This window comes from Pinus tabuliformis, chromosome 3_2 (genome assembly GCF_031772625.1).
Source record: "Pinus tabuliformis cultivar Carrire ecotype Pingquan chromosome 3_2, CPIR1, whole genome shotgun sequence".
NCBI classification, from domain to species: Eukaryota; Viridiplantae; Streptophyta; class Pinopsida; order Pinales; family Pinaceae; genus Pinus; species Pinus tabuliformis.
Genome location: NC_142302.1, coordinates 789,800,076 through 789,806,246, shown reverse-complemented (window position 1 = coordinate 789,806,246; position 6,171 = coordinate 789,800,076).

Below are 6,171 nucleotides of genomic sequence, written 5' to 3'. Positions count from 1 at the left end.
AAATGCCAAAACTATCAAGGAATTCATACATCCAACTCGATACCTACAAGTAATCTCATTGTAGCCATCTGATCCTAATCTTCCTTGCTTAATCTTTTGCTTCCTCTTTCTTTCTTGTCCTTCCTTTGTCTTCTTTCCTCTAATTCTAGAGTGCTCCAAGAATGCTCTAAGTGTCCCAGAGTATGAGAGTGAGTAGAGAGAGAGATCTCTAAAACTCAACTGACAAAAGGTTGTGAACTGATCCTCAGAAGACCTTTTATCAACGAGGCCTCTATTTTATTCATTGTCCATTATTTTTCTTTCATTTTCCTATTCACATGAAACCTGTGACCTTTCACCTTCCATTGTCGTAATTTCCATTATTTTCATAAACAAATTGCCAATAAATGCCACCTTTCCTTTCCAAATCCTTTTCCATTGCCTTTGTCAATTCCCTTAGCCAAAATAAACCAAATGAACACCCACACCGGGACGTTTTTCATGAACATTCAGCTTGGAATAAGTGTCCCATGGCCTTTGTTATTAATTTTCCTTTATTAACTTTAGTACATGGGTTTTTACCAATGTTGTTACATCTCCATCTGTAGTCTCTGCATTTTCTTTATTTTTGTATGATATTTTGGCTTCAATACCTATTCTCTTTGTCTCTTGTTTCTTCTTTTGGTTTTTTCTACCTTACTTTTGTGTTGCGTAATAATAACTTGTATGAAAAAGTGCATGGATCAAAAGGGACTTTGTCATGGAATAAAAGAGAAGTGTGACAACCACAACACTTGGCTTTCTGTTGTTCTCCTTCTTTATTTGCTAAAATGCTATAGGTTGAGCTAAGTCCAGATGGAAAATAAAATTCATCCAAGAGGATAACCTCAAGGGAACCTATTAGATATGTTCCTATTCTAGTGTCTAAACTACTCAACTTGTTGTCAACCTACAAGTGTGTTAATGCTTGTCTAATCTAGTAGAGAAAGGATAAGGGGAAAATATAAAGAGAAAATTCAGAGGTATTAAAAAAATTCTATGAAGGAGAAACCTCCCCTACTCTCAATAAGGATCCCTCTTTCGCCCATTGAAAATAATAAGTGTCGATGGAAAGTATATTAAATAAATAAATCAAGGGTGAGAAAAGAGAAAGGCTTCCTACGCAAGGACATGAAGCAAGCATCTTTGTGAGGGTACTGTCTAGGCTCACTAGAAACGAAGCAATGATTGTGCTCCTGAAGTGAAAATATCAGGGTGTTTTCTAGGCCTGCTGGTAGTGAAAAAACACCATATATTAAAAATCATGCTCTGAAAATAATAAAATCACCATGCACATTACCCTTTCTTGTATCGAAAAAATTGTGATATAGTGTATCTTCTGTATGTGTTTCGACCAAGTAGAAAAAACGAAGATGTTATGTATAAAAAATTTCGAAAGGGAGAACTTTGGGCAATCAATACTTCCTAAAGGTCTGACCTTAACTAGAAATTTTTCCTAGACAAAGAAGTTGAAATTCACCCAGTGTGTCTCCAAGAGTTGTCGTTGCTACAAGAACTTCCAAAATTTTCACTACATCCGAATTTTGGAGCCTTCTGCATTATCATATCAAGTGTCACCACATTCATCAAGTGTCATTTCATGTTACTTGGTATGTCATAAGTGTTCTTGAATTATATCAAGTGTCATCGCATTGATTAGAACATCTCTAGGTGCTTTTCATAGTGGCAACATCTTTGTTTTCTAAAATGACACTTTTGGGTTGAAGTCACACACACTTCACTCCGGACACTTGTGAAACATGTATAAAGTGGTGTTTTGATGTATATTAATTACTGATCAATATTTTCTAATTTCTCTCGATGATTTGATATGTGTCACATGTGGTTTTAGATCTAGAACTCATCTTGTTTTCTCCTTCCTTTATCACCTAGACTTGGAAAAAATTCAATTACAAAACGAGCTCATTAAGGCTAAGTGTTACACAAAAATATCGTCACCATGATTATTTGCAGTCAGTATCAGTCTATCATCACTTGTACTGTCCTCCTAAGCAAGTCTCAGACCTCAGCTCTTCAAGTCAAGCTTTGGAAATGAGAGAAAGACATTAAAAATCAATGTAACTCTGGTTCCGCACTTTCTCTCATTGTCACCTACGGTCCCGCACCTTCTATGTACAAAAACTGCGGACCTGCCCGCTCTGTCCCTAACGGTGTAGGTGCGGACCCCTGTGAAAGTCAAAAGGCATAAGTTTTATCTTAAAAAACTCACTTTGGGTTAATTCTAGAGGATTCTAGAAGGAATTTTGACGTGGATTGTTCGCTCTGAGGTGGTTCATGCATCCCAAAAGAGAAGGAGCTAATCCCTTGATGAGAGGAGCTATCCCTTTGAAGGAGGGCTTTATCCCTTTGAAGGAGGACCTAATAACCTCCCTCCATTGCACTAAAAATACAGGCATTGGGCTGGTTGCTCGGGAGGTTAGAAGCTGAACATTTTTGAGGGTAAATGCTGGTGAAATCAAGACTTCCTAGTTGAGCTTAAGAGGAGAGATCACATACCTTTTTGGCTTCATTGGGGAGTGAGTGAAACTTGTCAAAGTAGAGGAGACTTCTTGCTGAACCCTAGGAGGAGCTTGTACATCATCAAGGCAAAGGTTGTAAAGTTCTTCTTCTTTTGAATTAATACAATCAAACTCATTTTTCTCAACAAGTATCTTATGTTATTTGTTTCATGGACTCCTTGACTTTCATGTTAAATATGTTTTATGATTTTGGCTTTTCAGGTGCTATTTAATTTGTTTGCCTTGTTTGTGTTTGCAGATTCGCGACAAAGGAGCTCATTTGGATCAAAGGAGCGAGGGCATCCACAAACTTGCGTTGGACCTAAGGTAGGCCCTAAAAACACTTGTTTGCCATTATTTATTAAAGCATAGAGAAAGATAGTGTCTGGTTGGTTTGCTTGTCATTAGGTCTTCTTTAGATTCTAGGAAGGTCTATCTTGTCCGCAAGATCGACTTATTCCGTGTGACAAAATGGCGACTCCGCTGGGGACTTGATTGTTTTCCTTGTTTTTACTTTGACCTGAGAAACTGTGTTTTTGTTTCTATTTTTGGCTTGTTGTGTGTAAAATTGGGTAGAGTTTGTAGATCCAGGGTTATTTTTTGTTTTTCATAGCTTTGGGAGAGGACCGCACCCTAGCCGTTTGACACAGTGCGTACCTACCCGCAGCTTGGCTTTTAGCACAGAGCGGGACCACACCTGTGTCAACTGTGGGCCTGCAAACCCTGTCAAAAGTTTGAAAAACCTAAGATGTCCTCTGTTAATCAGCTTAGTTTTTTGTTTAGAAATTGTTATCCACTGCCCAGACCTGCATATAACTTGTCAGAAGCTTTCCTTAGGTTGATTTCGTTAGTGTTAGGGTTTTAGGTGAAATTCCTAGGAGTTTTGCTTGTTGGGTTTGTTTTTCATTTTGGTTGTGTAGTGGATCTGAGCTTAGAAGCTATAGGGACTTTAGATTACCTTAGTGTCTACCAGCCTTCTTATGAGTCTGACCATTTATGGAATCTCCCCTTGTTGAGGAATCCGCTTTGAGTTTTCTCTTTACAAAACATCGAAAAGCTTGTGTTTGAAAGTTTGGATTTTCATTTTCAAAAAGAAAACAAAATTGGTTGTTCTTGACTTATTTGTGATTCTGCATAAATTGGTCCTTAGCTTACATCTAGCTAAGTAAAACATCCTTAAAAAAGACATTTAGTAGGCTTTGACTTCAAATAGGTTTTTATAATTTATAGATATCAAAGTTAGTCATTTTCATTAGTTTTGAGTGTTTTATAAGAAAATATAAAAATCTCTTTTGGAAAAAGTTTGTTTTGTAGTGATTGAGTGCTTTGAAACGAAAAAGGGAAACTTTCGTGAAATAACTAGTTGTCTCGTTTTGAGTGCATTGGAAAAGGCAAAAGCTCTTCTTTTAATTTGTTTGATTGAGAAATATTTGTGTTTACAAAGTATTTGCATTCTCAAACTCTTTCATAGTTTAGAAGTTCATCGAAAAGAAAAAGATTGTTTAAATCATCTTAGGTGCATTTTTAGTGATTTTGAGTCGAGTCTTTATACCACAAGTTTCATCTCCGCACCTTTTGACTTAAACAAAAACCAATAAAAAATAACGCTTAAAGTAAAATTCATCTAGTAACATTTTTATTTCTAGGGCTCTGATACACTAACTTAGCTTAGGCTAGTGTCTTGGAGTAGGAGAGTAATTAACTCTCCAAGAGAGTAAAAACAAACAAGTAGTTGTATCTTGTGGTAGGGAAGAAATCCAATTGTTGCATTTATGCTATGGGAAAGCTCCTCTTAAAGGAGAAGCATGAGATCGTGTCCGAACCAGTGTGGGAATCAATCCTTCCTCATTGGGAATGACGCAAGATATTCACGTATTAAAAACGGTAAACCTCGGATTAACCATTGTCGAGGAGCATGGGGTCACTTGTTGGTAAACCTTGGATTATGTCAAGGAGCCTTCAAGGGGATTGAGCTTGCTACTCTGCCCTTGCGTGCGTATCGGATCGTAGATTGTTCCCCTAGGTATATTTGTCTCAGTTGGTAACCTTAGTCACGATATTCTTTAGGACTCTTCCTGAGGTGACAGTGGTGGGAAGATCCCACTATACCTAGAGCAGACGTCGGCTAGACTCACTTGGATTTTCTGGGGGGTTCTCTTCATTCGAGACGGTTAAGTGGAGGAACTTGTGCCAATCTATTCATTAAGCAGGTTTTCAGGGTAACTGTTCCAACCACCATTTCTGTATTGAACTCTACGACGTTGGATTTCATCACCAACTAGTGTTTTCAGTACGGAAAAGTTATTGTTTGTGTGTGTTTGATCTCCTAGATTCTTTAGGCGTGTGATTCAAATTTGTTTGGTTCTTTAGAGACTTTAGGTGGTTTTCATTGAGATTTTATTTTGTTTGCATGTGTAGTTAAAAGTCTTTAACTGTGGTTGAATTACCAAGGCAGTCCCGTAGACTTCGGGGCCAATCTCCTGAGTTTGTAAACGTGGCTGAGTTACTGAGGAAGTCCCGTAGACTTCGGGGCCAACCTCCTGAGGAAGTACCGAGCCACCTTGAAGGCTTGAAATTCCTCGTAACTCCTAGAGACAGTAGAGTTGGGTCACCTGAAGAAGGAGAATCTTCTTTGATAGTACATCTTGATTTTCAACCGTTAGTGGCAGATTATAATCCACAGTCAGTGTCTGTTTCCGAAGTTACTGGTAGCTTTTCATCTACTAGTGATATAGGTGAAGAAACCGAAATATCCGAGCCTGAAAGTGAATTTGCTGCTACTCCGACATCGGGGTTTGTTTCTCCAACTTCTAGTGGTCCTGGTTCACCTAGGGTAGAAAGAGTAATCACCCAAGATCTTCCTTCTGGACTTATTGCTATTGAAGAACTTGCTCCGGAAGAAGAAGTAGGCATCCCTATCCCTGAAAATCAACCTGTTATTGAGCTAAGGGAGCGTGAATCAATTTTTTACAGTCCACCTAGGAGCAGTTCTTGGTATCTTTCTTTGACTAATTTCTTAGAAAACTCAGGGTTAAGTTTTTCACCACCTCGTGCTCCTTATCACCCAACACCTAGAGGTTTCTATACTCTCATAAATATGTCAAGACAGTCATCCATGTTTACTCAATTGCCTGAATCCTTTTTATACGACGGTCCTTCTGTTCCCTCCGGGTATCAGTCACTTTCTGGTACTTTTTCGGGAGCATCTCCTCAACCCATTGAGTAAGGGTTATTAACTGGAAGCAATGGTACTAAGCCGTTGAGCATAGAAGACATTCTTATGATGTCAGGTTCTATTCCCAATCCTCAACCTCAAGGTGGCCAGTTACCGCCTGGGGGGCAGCCTCAATTCTCGCCTGGGGGGCAACCTCAAGGACAGTACATACCTACGGGATAGTACGTTCCTCAAGGTCAACCCCAGACTCAATATGTACCCCAAGGTCAACTCCAGTATCAATTTATACCTCAAGGTCAACCCCAGTATCAGTATGTGCCTCAAGGGTATCAACCCCAAGGTCAGTACTCGAACCAAGGTTTCCAACCACCCTCCGGTCAAACATATGTTCAAGGAACGGGAAATGTACCTTTCAATTATCAATCCTACCCTCAACGTGGTTATGGTCCTTAGTATTCT